The sequence below is a fragment of the Capricornis sumatraensis genome, chromosome 3 (genome assembly GCF_032405125.1).
Source record: "Capricornis sumatraensis isolate serow.1 chromosome 3, serow.2, whole genome shotgun sequence".
In the NCBI taxonomy this organism is placed as follows: Eukaryota; Metazoa; Chordata; class Mammalia; order Artiodactyla; family Bovidae; genus Capricornis; species Capricornis sumatraensis.
Window position 1 is genome coordinate 38,475,936 of NC_091071.1, and position 17,951 is coordinate 38,493,886.

Sequence of the window (17,951 nt, forward strand, 5' to 3'; positions counted from 1 at the left end):
CCCTCCCTGCACCCCACCAGCCATCCAGCTCACACCCTTCATCAAGCCCTACTGATTTTCCTTCCTAAATATCTCCCAGTTCCATCCACTTCCCTCCTTGTCTGTGGCCAGCCCTGCGGTCCTGCGCTTCAGACAAAGACCAAAGGACTTGACATGGTCCCCTCGACCTCCAGGATCTCATGCCTGGTGATCTGAGGTGGAGCTGAAGTAATAATGACATAAATAAAGTGAAAAATAAATGTAATGCGCTTGAATCAGCCCCAAACCATCCCTGACCTACTACCCCGTCCATGGAAAAATTGTCTTCCATGAAACTGGTCCCTGGTGCTAAAAAGGTTGGGGACCACTGGTCCACAGGGTTCAAGGCTGGATTCAAGGTTCTTTCCTTTTTTGCCACACCACGTGGCATGAAGGATCTTAGTTTCCCCACCAGGGATCAAACCTGTGCCCCCTGCAATAGAAGCGTGGTTAGTCCTAATCACTAAACCACCAGGGAATTCTCCCCCACCCTTACCTCTTTGGCCTCCACACATAGCAGCTCTCTCTGTTCTCTGATTACAGCACATTAATTTTTTCCTTTTTTTTCAATTGTGATAAAATACACATAACATTAAACTTAGCATTTAAGTACACAGTTCCCTGGTGACTCAGCTGGTAAAGAATCTCCCTGCAATGTGGGAGACTTGGGTTCAATCCCTGGGTTGGGAAGATCCCCTGGAGAAGGGAACGGCTACGCACTCCAGTATTCTTGCCTGGAGAATTCCATGGACTATATCGTTCATGGGGGTTGCAGAGTCGGACACGACTGAATGACTTTCACTTTCAGTGGCATTAAGTAACTTCACACTGTCATGTGACCATCATTACCATCATCCGTTTCTAGAACTTTTCTCGTCCTCCCAAATGTAACTCTGTCCCCAGTAAACAATCAAGTAACTCCTCATCCTTTCTTCTCCAGGCCCTGGCAACTATCCTTTTACTTTCTGTATCTGTCAGTTAGAGGATCGAGGTACTTCATACAGTATTTGTTCTTTTGTCACTGGCTTATTTCACTAAGCATAATAAAGTCCTCAAGGTTTATCCAGACGGTAGCATGTGTCAGAATTTCCTTATTTTTAAAAAATTAACGAATCAATTAATTTCTGGCTGTGCTGGGTCTGCAGTGCTTCACAAGCTTTGCTCTAGCTGCGGCGAGCAAGGGCTGCTCTCTGTCGCCGTGGGACGTGGGCGTCTCATCGGGGTGGCTTCTCTTGCTGTGGAGCGCACGCTCCAGGTCCCACAGCCTTCAGCAGCTGATGCACGTGGGCCCAGAAGGTGTGTCTCAGGGCTCTAGAGCACGGGCTCAGTAGTTGTGGTGCACAGGCTGAGCTGCTCTGTGGCATTTGGGGTTTTCTTGGATCAGGGATCGAACCTATATCTCCTGCATTGGCAGTGGATTCTTTACCGCAGAGCCACCAGGGAACACCCTCCTTCCTTCTTAAGGCTGAATAATATTCCACCGTATATGTAAGCCACACATTGCTTATCCACCCATCCCCTGATGGACAACAGACACTTGGGCTGTTTCCATATTTTGGCTATAGTGAATAACGCTGCTGTGACCATAGGTGTATTTGAAATGCCTGTTTAAGTTTCTGCTTTCAGTTCTCTTGGGTACATACCCAAAAATGGAGGTGCTGAATCATATAGTAATTGCACGCTTAGTTTTTTGAGGGACTGCCATACTGTGGTGCACCATCCGACATCCCCAGCAGCAATACACAAAGGTTCCGATTGCTCTACATCCACACCACAACATGCCATTTTCTGCTTTTCTGATTATAACCATTCTAATGCTGCTGCTGCTGCTGAGTTGCTTCAGTCATCCCTGACTCTTTGCGACCCCATGGACTGCAGCCTGCCAGGCTCCTCTGTCCATGGGATTCTCCAGGCAGGAATACTGGAGTGGGTTACCATTTCCTTCTCCAATGCGTGAAAATGAAAAGTGAAAGTGAAGTCGCTCAATCATGCCTGACTCGTAGCGACCCCATGGACTGCAGCCTTCCAGGCTCCTCCGTCCATGGGATTCTCCAGGCAGGAATACTGGAGTGGGTTGCCATGCTCTCCCTCCAGGGCATCTTCCCAACCTAGGGATCGAAAGTGCATCTCCTGTGTCTCCTGCACTGGCAAGCGGGTTCTTTACCACTAGAGCCACCCGGGAAGCCCATTCTAATACGTGAGAGGTAATACCTCATTGTGTTTTTGACTTTATTTCCCTAATGAGCAAACTCAGGGAGATAGTGAAGGACAGGGAAGCCTGGCATGCTGCTGTTCATGGGGTCACAGAGAGTCAGACAGGACTTGGCAACTGAACGACAACAATTAGGGATGTTGAGCATCTGTCCACGTGCATGTTGTTAGCCATCTGTATGCCTTCTTTTACAATATATTTTATTTATTTATTTGGCTGCGGCGGGTCTTAGTTGGGGCACTTAGGCTGTTTGTTGTGTCATGCGGGATCTTTCAAGCGGCGCAGACTTTCTAGTTCTGGTGCAAGGGCTCAGTAGCTGTGGCGCATGACTTAGCTGCTCTGCAGCCTGTGGGATCTTGCTGGGCCAGGGATCAAACCTTTGTCCCCTGCATTGGCAGGCGGACTCCAAACACTGGAAAATGAACTGGTATCTGAAAAGAAACAGACACTTGAACACCTTATTGCCAAATTCAGACTGAAATTGAAGAAAGTGGAGAAAACCACTAGACCATTCAGGTATGACCTAAATCAAAACACTTATGATTATACAGTGGAAGTGAGAAATAGATTTAAGGGACTAGATCTGATAGATAAGAGTACCTGATGAACTATGGTCTGAGGTTCATGACATTGTACAGGAGACAGGGATCAAGACCATCCCCATGGAAAAGAAATGCAAAAAAGCAAAATGGCTGTCTGGAGAGGCCTTACAAATAGCTGTGAAAAGAAGAGAAGCAAAAAGCAAAGGAGAAAAGGAAAGATATAAGCATCTGAATGCAGAGTTCCAAAGAATAGGAAGAAGAGATAAGAAAGCCTTCCTCAGTGATCAATGCAAACAAATAGAGGAAAACAACAGAATGGGAAAGACTAGAGATCTCTTCAAGAAAATTAGAGATACCAAGGGAACATTTTGTGCAAAGATGGGCTTGATAAAGGACAGAAATGGTATGGACCTAACAGAAGTAGAAGATATTAAGAAGAGGTGGCAAGAATACACGGAAGAACTGTACAAAAAAGATCTTCACGACCAAGATAATCACAATGGTATGATCACTCACCTAGAGCCAGATATCCTGGAATGTGAAGTCAAGTGGGCCTTAGAAAGCATCACTACGAACAAAGCTAGTGGAGGTGATGGAATTCCAGTTGAGCTCTTTCAAATCCTGAAAGATGATGCTGTGAAGGTGCTGCACTCAATATGCCAGCAAATTTGGAAAACTCAGCAGTGGCCACAGGACTGGAAAAGGTCAGTTTTCATTCCAATCCCAAAGAAAGGCAATCAAAGAATGCTCAAACTACCGCACAATTGCACTCATCTCACATGCTAGCAAAGTAATGCTCAAAATTCTCCAAGCCAGGCTTCAGCAATACGTGAACTGTGAACTTCCAGATGTTCAAGCTGGTTTTAGAAAAGGCAGAGGAACCAGAGATCAAATTGCCAACATCCGCTGGATCATGGAAAAAGCAAGAGTTCCAGAAAAACATCTATTTCCACTTTATTGACTATGCCAAAGCCTTTGACTGTGTGGATCACAATAAACTGAAAAATTCTGAAACAGATGGGAATACTAGACCACCTGACCTGCCTCTTGAGAAACCTATATGCAGGTCAGGAAGCAACAGAACTGGACATGGAACAACAGACTGGTTCCAAATAGGAAAAGGAGTATGTCAAGGCTGTATATTGTCACCCTGCTTATTTAACTTATATGCAGAGTACATCATGAGAAATGCTGGGCTGGAAGAAGCACAAGCTGGAATCAAGATTGCCGGGAGAAATATCAATAACCTCAGATATGCAGATGACACCACCCTTATGGCAGAAAGTGAAGAGGAACTCAAAAGCCTCTTGATGAAAGTGAAAGAGGAGAGTGAAAAAGTTGGCTTAAAGCTCAACATTCAGAAAACAAAGATCATGGCATCTGGTCCCATCACTTCATGGGAAATAGATGGGGAAACAGTGGAAACAGTGTCAGAGTTCATATTTTTGGGCTCCAAAATCACTGCAGATGGTTACTGCAGCCATGAAATTAAAAGACACTTACTCCTTGGAAGGAAATTTATGACCAACCTAGATAGTATATTGAAAAGCAGAGACATTACTTCGCCAACAAAGGTCCATCTAGTCAAGGCTATAGTTTTTACAATAGTCATTTATGGATGTGAGAGTTGGACTGTGAAGAAAGCTGAGCGCCGAAGAATTGACGCTTTTGAACTGTGGTGTTGGAGAAGACTCTTTAGAGTCCCTTGGACTGCAAGGAGATCCAACCAGTCCATTCTGAAGGCGATCAGTCCTGGGTGTTCTTTGGAAGGAATGATCCTGAAGCTGAAACTCCTGTAATTTGGCCACCTCATGCAAAGAGCTGACTTACTGGAAAAGACTCTGATGCTGGGAGGGATTGGGGGCAAGAGGAGAAGGGGGACGACAGAGGATGAGATGGCTGGATGGCATCACCGACTCGATGGACATGAGTTTGGGTGAACTCTGGGAGTTGGTGATGGACAGGGAGGCCTGGCGTGCTGCGATTCATGGGGTCGCAAAGAGTCGGACACGACTGAGCGACTGAACTGAACTGAACTGAGTCTGTAGTCTACCAGGCTCCTCCGTCCATGGCATCCTCTAGGCAAGAGTACTGGAGTGGGTTGCCATTTCTTCCTTCAAGTAAAACCAGCTCTTGTCCCCTTTAATCAAGCATCAGTAATTTGCTGTCATCTTCTTTAGGCTTCTATTCTTCCTCTCCCATCTCTCTGCATTGCCAGAGACCCAACCCTTGAGGAGAGGGACTGGGACACAGTGTGATAGAGGAGCCACTGGATCAGAAGGTTGGCAATCAGAGGACTGAAGTCTAGATCTGCCCTGTGAGCTTCCCTCGTCATAAAAATGAGCAGTCACTTCCTTGCACCAGGGCCTGTTCTCTGTGTCCTAGCTTGGGATCAGCACAGGGGATGAAGCAGGGAGTCAGATGTCCAGGTGAACTTGGGTGAGTCTTTAATTTCCCTCTGGGTTTGAGCCTTGATTTCCTCATCTGTCCAGTGGATGGGGTTGGGGGTGGGCAGTGGAAAGGCAATATAAAAGAAGGGTTACTAAAGGAGTCAAATGGTATTTATTAAATGCCTGGCATGGTTTTCGACAAATGGCCAGCTAGCTATTCGACAGATAGAGAAACTGAGGCCCAGAGTGCTAGTGGTAAAGAGTTTGCCTGCCAGTTCAAGAGACATAAGAGATATGAGTCGATCCCTGGGTCAGGAAGATCCCCTGGAGGGGGTAATGGCAATTTGCTCCATATTCTTGTCTGGGAAATTCCATGGACGGAGGAGCCTGATGGGGTATAGTCCATGGGGTGGCAAAGAGTGGGACACAACTGAGCATACACGCACACCCACTACCAGAGTAGGCAGTGGGTGCTTGCTAAACTGGATGATAGGTGCAAAGTGGATGACATGTGAAAGAGAGCTGTTAACTCCCATGGGCCGTATTAATGACAGAAATGCAACAAAATAGATGTCAACATTGAAATCATTCATGTGTCCATTTAGAATCTTTAGCAGTTAGGTTCAAAGGTCTGGCAATACCAAGTGTTCTCGAGGATGTGACCAGCAGAACCCTGATGCTCTGGGGGAGTGTATGTTGGCAGAAGGACTTTGGGAAACCTTGTGTCGGGATCTACAAAGCTGAACAAAGGAGCACCCTGTGACCCAGCCTCTCCCCCTCACTGGGCACCTGACAGTTATGCTCACGCCATGCACTGGAAAGCTTGTGACAGCACGATGAGAATAGCCAAAAATTCCCACCTGGGAATAACCTGGATGCCCATGAGCAGCAAAACAGACAAACTTCGGTCTGTTCATACAATGGACTATCACACGACTGTGAGAATGAACGCTGACAACTGTGTAGAGTACTATGGATGACTCATAGGTGCAAGACTGAGCCAAAGAAGCCACAGTCAAGAGCTCATACCACGAGAATCCATCTCTATAAAAATTACAGAAAGGAAGAAAGCTAATCTTTGCTGCTACAAATCAGGAGCATGGTGACCCCAGGGTGACCTCGTGCTTGGAAGGCAGTTCAAGTCAGGTCGCTGGGAGGTGGGCCCACGGGCATGCTTGGTTTGTGGAAGCACATCATGCTGCTCCTGTTCTTATCTGTGCCAAAGGGCTGGGAACCTGCAACAATTCAAACAAATCGATCACCCAACAGTGTGGGTCCCGCAGGGGTGGCGGGTTCCCCTCCTGTCCCATGCAAAGTGAGGGCCTGTGTCCAATGGCTTCCTTTCTCGCCCTTTCGTGCTGGCTCTCGTTACTTGTGGAGGGCGGCAAGGGTGCTGGGGGATCAGCCTAGAGCCACAGGAGCTGGCTCTGCCGGTCAGTGGCTCCGAAACTCTGAGCACACCACCTCTCTGCTCAACTTAGGTAAACTTGCACAGGATCCTTGAGAGGATGGAGGGAGGAATGTGCATAAAGAGCTTAGCCTGGGGACTTTCCTGGTGGTCTGGTGGCTAAGAATCCGCCTTGCAACGCAAGGAACATCAGTTCGATCCCTGGTCTGGGAAGAACCCACATGCCGTGCAGCAACAAAACCAGTGTGCCACAGCTACTCAGCCAGCACTCCTGAGTCAGAAAGCTGCAGCCTGCATGCCTAGAGCCCGTGCTCCACGACAAAAGAAGCACCACAATGAACAGTAGCCCCCATTCACCAAAACTGGAGAAATTTTGTGCACGAAGACCCACCACAGCCAAAAAATTTACCAAAAAAATAAATACATCTTAAAAAAAAAAAAAAAAGACTCTGATCTTCCAATGCAGGGGGCCCAGGTTCGATCCCTAGTCAGGCAACTAAGATCCCACAAGCCGTGTGTTGTGGCCAAAAGAGCTTAGTGCAAAGTACCTGGTGCAAAGGAAGTCCTCAGTGCTGTTAGTTGTGTCTCTGAGAATGATCACAAGATTGTATTTGAGGCTTTCAAGCCAGTGCGCATCAGCCTGGTGGGTGGAGGCGGGGTGGTAAGGAGGACGCGGAGGATTGTGGGAGGAGAGAGGCACCCACAGGGGCTCAGGCTCTGTTCCAACGAGCCGAACCCTCCAGGTAACCCTCCTTATCTGGAGTGTTAGATTACACAGCTGTACTCAATTCACTCCAGTTGCCTCCAACCTGTAACAGAAGATACAAAAACAGGTTGCTGCTGCTGCTGCTAAGTCGCTTCAGTCGTGTCCGACTCTGTGCGACCCCATAGACGGCAGCCCACCAGGCTCCCCCATCCCTGGGATTCTCCAGGCAAGAACACTGGAGTGGGTTGCCATTTCCTTCTCCAACGCATGAAAGTGAAAAGGGAAAGTGAAGTCGCTCAGTCGTGTCTGACTCTTAGCGACCCCATGGACTGCAGCCTACCAGGCTCCTCCGTCCATGGGATTTTCCAGGCGAGAGTACTGGAGTGGGGTGCCATCGCCTTATCCGACAAAAACAGGCAAGATGAATCTATTCATAGAAGCTTGGCTGGTGGCTTCCTCCTGCGGGGTGACAGTGAATGGACGAGGGGACAGGGAGCCTGCTGGGCTGGGGAGAAGAGGTCACGTTCTGTGTCTTGAGTGAGGTTCATGAAAATGCATCAAGCTCGATACTTAAGATGTTCACCTTTCCTTTGGGTCTCAATGTCAGAATCAGGCCCAATTTTAGCTCTGGCCTAAGAGAACTAAACAAAGAAGGCCAAACACTACCCTGGCCCCCTTGTTCTATAATGCGGGCTCCAAGTCAGGAAGGACAGGCCACAGAGGAAGCCACTTCCCCACGTGTGTCATCGTTTTGCCAGCAGAGGGTGCTAGTTCAGAGAGGATGGAGGCACTCTGATTTTCCCCACTATGGGCTATTTTCTGCACAACCTGGGAAGCAAACAGGAAAGTTATCTGGAAGCCCATGGGCCGCTCAGTTGAAGGCCAACAGGAGTTCATCTAGAGGCAGGATGACCTAACGGCAGGGGCTGAAAGCACCCGTTGGCCAAAGGCGTGCTGGCCCTAAGGCACTCCAGCTGCCCCAGTTCACTCCAGTTCAGTCGCTCAGCTGTGTCCAACTCTTTGCAAACCCATGGATTGAAGCACACCAGGCTTCCCTATCCATCACCAACTCCCAGAGCTTACTCAAACTCATGTCCATCGAGTTGGTGATGCCATCCAACCATCTCATCCTCTGTTGTCCCCTTCTCCTGCCTTCAATCTTTCCCAGCATCAGGGTCTTTTCAAATGAGCCAGTTCTTCACGTGAGGGGGCCAAAGTATTGGAGTATCAGCTTCAGAATTATCCTTCTGATGAAATTCAGGACTGAGTTCTTTTAGGATCCCAGCTGCCTCAGTTAGGGTAAAATCAGGACTAAAAATAAAGGGCAGATGGCTTCGAAGTTCAGGTGTGAGGTCGGTGGCAGGTAGAGAAGAAGGTAGGTTTGGGTGCGTTAGGGAGGAGGGAGTGGTCTGCAGAAAGTGAATGCGCCCCAGGAATGGGTGAGACAGGCAGATATCACGCAGGACAGCTAATGACAGCTCTTGCCACTTCCTGGGAGGGTCGGATGTAGCAACGTGTTAAGAATGAATAAATCTACACGGTGGGTATATCAGGATTCATGATTCTCGTCTTGTCACTTCTCTACGTGTCTGAATTTTTTTTCCTGGCTGAAAGCTTTTTTGCTGTTTGTTGGTTTAAGTGATCCTGTCCTCATTGCTCTTTCTTCGTATATTAAAAAAAATTTTATTTACTTATTTGGCTGCACTGGATCTTAATTGCACCATGTAAACTCTTTAGCTGAGGCATGTGGGATCTAGTTCCCTGACCAGGGACAGAACCCAGGTCCCCTGCACTGGGAGCACAGAGTCTTAGCCATTGGACCATCAGTGAAACCCTCTATTAGTTGACGGGTTGTTTCCATTCTTTTGTCTACAGTGAACATTCATGCTATGAGTATGAATGCTATGGACATTAGTGTATGGGTTTTCGTGTGGACATATTTTTCATTTCTCTTGGGTATATTCTTAGGGGTATAATTGCGAGTGACCCTATATTTAATCTTTTGATGAACATTTGCCTTTAGTTTTAAGTCAGATATAATTCAATCATCTCATTTATTCCTTGATTCCTTTAATAGCAAGGGGGAAATGGCAACTTCATTTTTGTGAGTGAAGGAATGGAGGCCCAGGGCATTGAAAGGACAGCAGATACTAACACTTCCATTTGTATAGAGTGTCAGTAAGTGCCAAGATCCATGCAAAGTGACCTAACTGCAGTAAGCCAGTCCATCCTCACAACAGCCCCATGAGGCTGGTCTTATATTCAATCCCATCTTGTGGTTGGGAAAATTAAGTACTTTGAACGAGGCCACACAGCCGTATGGTCCAAGACTTAAACCCAGTTCCATCTTAATAAACTTAGGCTTTCAGTGGTGCTCAAGGCGAAAGTGAAAGTGTTAGTTGCTCAGTTGTGTCAGACTCTGTGGTGCCATGAATTGTAGCCCGCCAGCCTTCTCTGTCCATGGAATTCTCCAGGGAAGAATACTGGAGTGGGTTGCCATTTCCTGCTCCAGGGTATCTTCCCGACCCAGGGATCGAACCTGGGTCTCCCTCTGCCGTTTGGTGGACTCTGGAGGATCAGCAAATCCCCACCAGCCTCTGGCATGGTAAGGTTTGCCTGTACTCTTCTACTGCGCAGGACACTCTGGACCACCCTTGACCTCCCTCCTCTCGGACCCTTCTGTCTCCACAATTCTTCCCTCTGGATCCATCCTAGAGCCCACTCCCTTCCTAATGGGTCTTCCTGCCTCCAGTCTCTGCCCCTTCCTCACTGCCAGAATGCTCTGTCTAAAGCACAGATCTGGTCACATCACTCAGCTTAAAATCCTCACCATTCCCCACTATGACCAAACAGGGTCAGTGCTACTTGCCATAGACTGGTCCAGAAGACCAGTCTTTCCTTGACCAGCACCCTCCCATTTAATATCCTATGCAGAACTGCTGGCATCTTCCCAGAGATTCTTGGCGTCACTTCTCCGGGACTTTGTGCGAGCAGTTCTCACTGCCTGAGCGCCCTTCCCCACTTCTTCCACCTGGGGATCTGTCACACATCTGTCAAGTCCCAACTTCAATGTCTATCTCCTCTCAGAAGCTCTCTCCACTGGAGTGCTTCCTCCCTGACTTCGCAAAGCACTTGGTCTTGCAGTCTTCAACACAAGCTACTATATTAGCATCCCTAGCTGGACTGTGCAGTTTGAGAACAGACTGGGCTATATTCCATTCTGTGTATTTCCAGGCCTGGAACAAGATCCTGCTTGGTTGAATGAGTAAATGAATAAATGTTTGATATCTACACTGTCTCATACAATAGCTACAAGCTGCATGTGGCTATTAAGCCTATGAGATGCAGCTGAACCAATCTGAGATGTGTAAAATAACTATAAAATACACTGGATTTTGAAGACTTGGTGTGAGAAAAATAAGAATGCAAAATATCTCACTGATAATTTTTTATGTTAATTAAATATTGAAACAATAATATTTTGCATTGTGTTGTGTGTGTGTGTGCTCAGTTGTGTCCAACTCTTTGTGACCCCATGGCCTGTAACCCACCAGGCTCCTCTGTCCATAGAATTTTCCAGGCAAGGATACTGGAGTGGGTTGCTATTTCCTCCTACTCCAGGGGATCTTCCTGACCCAGGGATGGAACCCGAATTTCTTGTGTCTCCTTCATTGGCAGGATTCTTTACCACTGAGCTACCTGGGAAGCCCAATATTTTGCATATATTAAGTTAAACAGAGTTAATCTCATCTGTTTCTTTTTACCTTTTAAACATAATTAGTAGAGACTTTTAAAACTACATGTGTGCTGGTCTCCCCACTTCCTAATTGCTTCTTGGTCTAAACCGTGCTCCGCACAGCAATCAGAATAATTTTTTTTAAGTCAATCAAATCATATTCAGTTGAGTTTCATTGTTAGTGGTATTTATGTTCTATAAAGCTGTTGCAACTCCCCAGCCATAAAAAGGAATGAAATAAATAATGCCATTTGCAGAAACATGGAGAGACCTAGGGATGGTCATATTAAGTAAGTTAGAAAAACAAATATCAGGGACTTCCCTGGTGGTCCAGTGTCTAAGACTCCCCATTCCCAATGCAGGGGGCCTGGGTTTGATCCCTGGTCAGGGAACTAGATCCTATGTGTTACAATGAAGATCGAAGATCCCACATGCCACACAAGACCTGGACAAATAAATTAATAAATATTTTTTTAAAAAAGAAAAACAAATATCATATGATATTACTTATATGTGGAATCTAAAATACGACACAAATTGGGAATTCCTTGGCGGTCCAGAGAATTAGGACTCCGTGCTTTCACTGCCAATGATGTGCATTCAATCCCTGGTCAGTGAACTAAGATCCAGCAAGTTGTGAGGCAGAGTCATAAACAAAAAATTTAAAAGTAAAATAAACATAGAAAACTCGCAGGCTCATGGTTACTAAAGGGGAAAGAGGGTGGGGAAGTATAAATTAGGAAGTTGGGATTAGCAGAAACAAAGTACTATATATCAGTTCATTTCAGTTCAGTTCAGTTGCTCAGTCGTGTCAGACTCTGCGACCCCATGAATCCCAGCACGCCAGGCCTCCCTGTCCATCACCAGCTCCCGGAGTTCACTCAAACTCACGTCCATCGAGTCAGTGATGCCATCCAGCTATCTCATCCTCTGTCATCCTCTTCTCCTCCTGCCCCCAATCCCTCCCAGCATCAGAGTCTTTTCCAATGAGTCAACTCTTTCCATGAGGTGGCCAAAGTACTGGAGTTTCAGCTTCAGCATCATTCCTTCCAAAGAAATCCCAGGGCTGATCTCCTTCAGAATGGACTGGTTGGATCTTGCAGTCCAAGGGACTCTCAAGAGTCTTCTCCAACACCACAGTTCAAAAGCATCAATTCTTCAGCACTCAGCTTTCTTCACAGTCCAACTCTCACATCCATACATGACCACTGGAAAAACCATAGCCATGACTAGATGGACCTTTGTTGGCAAAGTAATGTCTCTGTTTTCAATATGCTATCTAGATTTGGTCATAACTTTTCTTCCAAGGAGTAAGCGTCTTTTAATTTCATGGCTACAGTAACCATCTGCAGTGATTTTGGAGCCCAGAAAAATAAACTCTGACACTGTGTCCACTGTTTCCCCATCTATTTCCCATGAAGGGATAGGACCAGATGCCATGATCTTCGTTTTCTGAATGTTGAGCTTTAAGCCAACTTTTTCACTCTCCTCTTTCACTTTCATCAAGAGGCTTTTGAGTTCCTCTTCACTTTCTGCCATAAGGCTGGTGTCATCTGCATATCTGAGGTTATTGATATTTCTCCCGGCAATCTTGATTCCAGCTTGTGCTTCTTCCAGCCCAGTGTTTCTCATGATGTACTCTGCATATAAGTTAAATAAGCAGGGTGACAATATACAGCCTCGACATACTCCTTTTCCTATTTGGAACCAGTCTGTTGTTCCATGTCCAGTTCTAACTGTTGCTTCCTGACCTGCATATAGGTTTCTCAAGAGGTAGGTCAGGTGGTCTGGTATTTCCCATCTCTTTCAGAATTTTCCACAGTTTATTGTGATCCACACAGTCAAAGGCTTTGGCATAGTCAATAAGGCAGAAATAGATGTTTTTCTGGAACTCTCTTGCTTTTTCCATGATCCAGCGGATGTTGGAAATTTGATCTCTGGTTCCTCTGCCTTTTCTAAAACCAGCTTGAACACTCGGAAGTTCACAGTTCACGTATTGCTGAAGCCTGGCTTGGACAATTTTGAGCATTACTTTGCTAGCATGTGAGATGAGTGCAATTGTGCGGGAGTTTGAGCATTCTTTAGCATTGCCTTTCTTTGGGATTGGAATGAAAACTGACCTTTTCCAGTCCTGTGGCCATTGCTGAGTTTTCCAAATTTGCTGGCATATTGAGTGCAGCACTTTCACAGCATCATCTTTCAGGATTTGAAAGAGCTCAACTGGAATTCCATCACCTCCACTAGCTTTGTTCGTAGTGATGCTTTCTAAGGGCCACTTGACTTCACATTCCAGGATGTCTGGCTCTAGGTGAATGACCACACCATCGTGATTATCTTGGTCGTGAAGATCTTTTTTGTACAGTTCTTCTGTGTACTCTTGCCACCTTTTCTTAATATCTTCTGCTTCTGTTAGGAGGTCCATACCATTTCTATCCTTTATCGAGCCCATCTTTGCATGAAACGTTTCCTTGGTATCTCTAATTTTCTTGAAGAGATCTCTAGTCTTTCCCATTCTGTTGTTTTCCTCTATTTCTTTGCATTGATCGCTGAGGAAGGCTTTCTTATCTCTTCTTCCTATTCTTTGGAACTCTGCATTCAGATGCTTATATCTTTTCTTTTCTCCTTTGCTTTTCACTTCTCTTCTTTTCACAGCTATTTGTAAGGCCTCCCCAGACAGCCATTTTGCCTTTTTGCATTTCTTTTCCATGGGGATGGTCTTGATCCCTGTCTCCTGTACAATGTCACGAACCTCAGACCATAGTTCATCAGGTACTCTTATCTATCAGATCTAGTCCCTTAAATCTATTTCTCACTTTAGGTCATTCCTGAATGGTCTAGTGGTTTTCCCTACTTTCTTCAGTTTAAGTCTGAATTTGGCAATAAGGAGCTCATGATCTGAGCCACAGTCAGCTCCTGGTCTTGTTTTTGCTGACTGTATAGAGCTTCTCCATCTTTGGCTGCAAAGAATATAATCAATCTGATTTTGGTGTTGACCATCTGGTGATGTCCATGTGTAGAGTCTTCTCTTGTGTTGTTGGAAGAGGGTGTTTGCTATGACCAGTGCAGTCTCTTAGCAAAACTCTATTAAGCCTTTGCCCTGCTTCATTCTGTATTCCAGGGCCAAATTTGCCTGTTACTCCAGGTGTTTCTTGACTTCCTACTTTTGCATTCCAGTCCTCTATAATGAAAAGAACATCTTTTGGGGGTGTTTGTTAGTTCTAAGGTCTTGTAGGTCTTCATAGAACCATTCAACTTCAGCTTCTTCAGCATTACTGGTTGGGGCATAGACTTGTATTACTGTGATACTGAATGGTTTGCCTTGGAAACTAACAGAGATCATTCTGTTGTGTTTGAGATTGCATCCAAGTACTGTGTTTCGGACCTTTGTTGACCATGATGGCTACTCCATCTCTTCTAAGGGATTCCTGCCCGCAGTAGTAGATATAATGGTCATCCGAGTTAAATTCACCCATTCCAGTCCATTTTAGTTCGCTGATTCCTAGAATGTCGACATTCACTCTTGTTGTCTCCTGTTTGACCACTTCCAATTTGCCTTAATTCATGGATGTAACATTCTAGGTTCCTACGCAATATTGTTCTTTATAGCATCAGACCTTGCTTCTATCACCAGTCACATCCACAGTTGGGTATTGTTTTTACTTTGGCTCCATTCCTTCATTCTTTCTGGAGTTATTTCTCCACTGATCTCCAGTAGCATGTTGGGCACCTACTGACCTGGGGAGTTCCTCTTTCAGTATCCTATCATTTTGCCTTTTCATACTGTTCATGGGGTTCTCAAGACAAGAATACTGAAGTGGTTTGCCATTCCCTTCTCCCGTAGACCACATTCTGTCAGACCTCTCCACCATGACCCGCCGGTCTTGGGTGGCCCCACACGGCATGGCTTAGTTTCATTGAGTTACACAAGGCTGTGGTCCTAGTGTGATTAGATTGACTAGTTTTCTGTGATTATGGTTTCAGTCTTACTTGGGTTTCTCTAACCATGGGGTATCTCTTCATGGCTGCTCCAGCAAAGCGCAGCCGCTGCTCCTTACCTTGGACGATGGGTTATCTCCTCACCACTGCCCCTCCTGACCTTGAACGTGGAGTAGCTCCTCTAGGCCCTCCTGCGCAGCCACTCCTCCTCGGGCGTCGGGTAGCTCCTCCCTGCCGCCAACCCTGACCTCGGTTGTCGGGTAGCTCCTCTCGGAGTTCCTGAGCCGTCGCAGCCTGGCACTCTGGGCCGCTGCCCCTGATCTCGGACATAGGGTAGCTCCTCTCGGCTGCGCTTGTGTGCCATCGCAGCTGCCAGCGACGACGCACAAGTACTATATATAAAACATATAAATAACAAGGTCCTATGGTATAGCACAGGAGAAGGCAATGGCACCCCACTCCAGTACTCTTGTCTGGAAAATCCCATGGACAGAGGAGCCTGGAAGGCTGCAGTCCTTGGGGTCGATAAGGGTTGGACACGACTGAGCGACTTCACTTTCACTTTTCACTTTTATGCATTGGAGAAGGAAATGGCAACCCACTCCAGTGTTCTTGCCTGGAGAATCCCAGGGACGGAAGAGCCTTGTGGGCTGCCGTCTATGGGGTCACACAGAGTCGGACACGACTGAAGCGACTTAGCAGCATGGTATAGCATAGGGAACTATATTCAATATCTTATAGTAAACCATAATGGAAAAGAATATGAAAAAGAATATATTGTATAACTGAATCACTTTGCTGTACATCAGAAATGAAAACAACATTGTAAATCAACTATATTTCAATTTTTTAAAAAAGTGGTGGGAATTCCCTCACCAGGGAATTGTGGTTAGGATCAGTGCTTTCTCTGTCAGAGTCCCGGTTCAATCCCTGGTCAAGGAAGTAAGATTCTGCAAGCCATTCGGAGTGGGAAAAAAAGAAAAAAAGAAAGCAGGAACATTATCTGGGTATATTAAAAATGACCAAAGACTTAGATATTAACAATAAACTATATCTAAATCCCTAATTACCTGATTAAGAAAAAAGGAAAATAAAAATTATTCTTAAAAAAGTCACTGTAAATACTGAAGTAGTGAATACAGTAAGCCCCCTACATATGAAAATTCAAGTTTTGAACTTTCAAAGATGTGAATGTGTGTTTGCACGTTCAGTCATGTACGTCAGTTCACGTGTCTGGCAAATATTGTCACATGCCTGCATCCTCTACAAGTGGCTGTGCTTTACTGTACAGTACTGTGTGGCGCACAGTAGTACAGCATCTTTATCTCAAGCCCAGGATGTCCAAAAGCAAGTGCAAAAGTAGCAGTGATGTAGCTGTTACTGCTAAGAAGCACCAAGTGATAACAATCGAAGCAAAAGTGAAGATAATTGAGTGGAGCGACAAGAGGAAGAAGTAACTGAAGAACAGAAGAGGGTCACGATGCAGGAAATGGTATGGGGATTTTCTTATTTGAGGAAGCACTGTTAGGGTTTGAGGCACAGGACCTGAACACAGAAAGGTACACAAAGGTTGCAGCAGCCATTCAGAATGCAATCCAGTGCTACCTGACATCTGTGATGACAAAAAAAGTTACTACCCAGACATCACTGGATTGTGTTCTCAGGAGGGTAGATAGAATTGAATCCAGCAAGGAACCAGAACTTGTGCCATCTGTGTCAGGTGTGAGTGAAACTGCAGCTTGCCCTCCGTCTCCTATTGCTGATGATCCATCAGCTCTGCTATCTCCCACCCCCTCCTTTCTCCAGTCAGTTACTCTTCTTGCCTCTTCACTCGATGCCGGTCCCTGTATACCAGCTGTTAAATAGTATACTACAGTACTTTTCAAGCTACTGTCCTGTAAGATTAAAAATGTGTTCTTTATTTTTGTGTTTCTCATCTATTATTTGAATGTAAGTATTATAAACCTATTAGAGTACAGTACTGTATAGCCAATCGTGTCAGATTGGTACCTAGGCTAACTTTGTTGGACTTAAGGAACAAATTGGACTTACAAACTCATTCTCAGAATGAACTTGTTTGTATGTAGGGGAATTACTGTACTGAACCACTGCTCCCAGGGAAATGTAGGGTAAGATTCCTGTCAGCTACCTGTCACAATATTTGCATCAACTAATTAACACATAACCATGTTTTGAGTCTTTCTGTTTAAAAATACTTTATTTAATATATATTTCAGTCAATAACATTGACCTCAAGACCAACAACACTATAACTGATGTCTGCATAGCTGACCTAACATAAGTATTTTCTGTGTAAGATCTTCTGGTACTCAGAAAAACTGAACAGCACGTCAACACCATGCTCGGGGGCCATTTTAAACAGCAGAACCAATCAAAAGCACAAAAATGGGAATATGGCATTAACTATGCCCTCTAGAACTTCCCTGGCGGTCCAGTGGTTGGGACTCCACACTTCCAATGCAGGGGTACCAGTTGGATCCCTGGTCAGGGAACTAAGATCCCACATGCCTCACAGGGCCACACACACACAAAAATTAATTTTAAAAATGCCTACTAACACGCTGAACAATAACAAAACACTTAACGGTATGAGAGCTGAAAGAAGACGGTGTGTTGTCTCATTTAAGCTCTGCTTGGAATCTCTATATCACGCAACCACCATCGTTCCCACCTGGGTTTGTCCACATAACGCCTATGTGCCTATAAAATAAATACTTGTGGAATAAAGGAACAAACGTGCCTGGAAGGACAGCAGGTGCGTTTTGCTCTGGCAGATACGGGAGTTGGGGGGGCAGTGTAGGGACGGGGACTGGTGCACCGGGAGGTAAACCTCCCATGATTTTCCAGTCACCTCACCTGACAAAGTCACCTCATCTGACAACCCCCAGGTCCCGCTATGTGCCTCGCCTGGGCCGAAACGCTCGCGCTCGCCTGAGGCCCGCAGGGATAGTCACGTGCGGCCTTGAGGCCACGCCCCCGAGC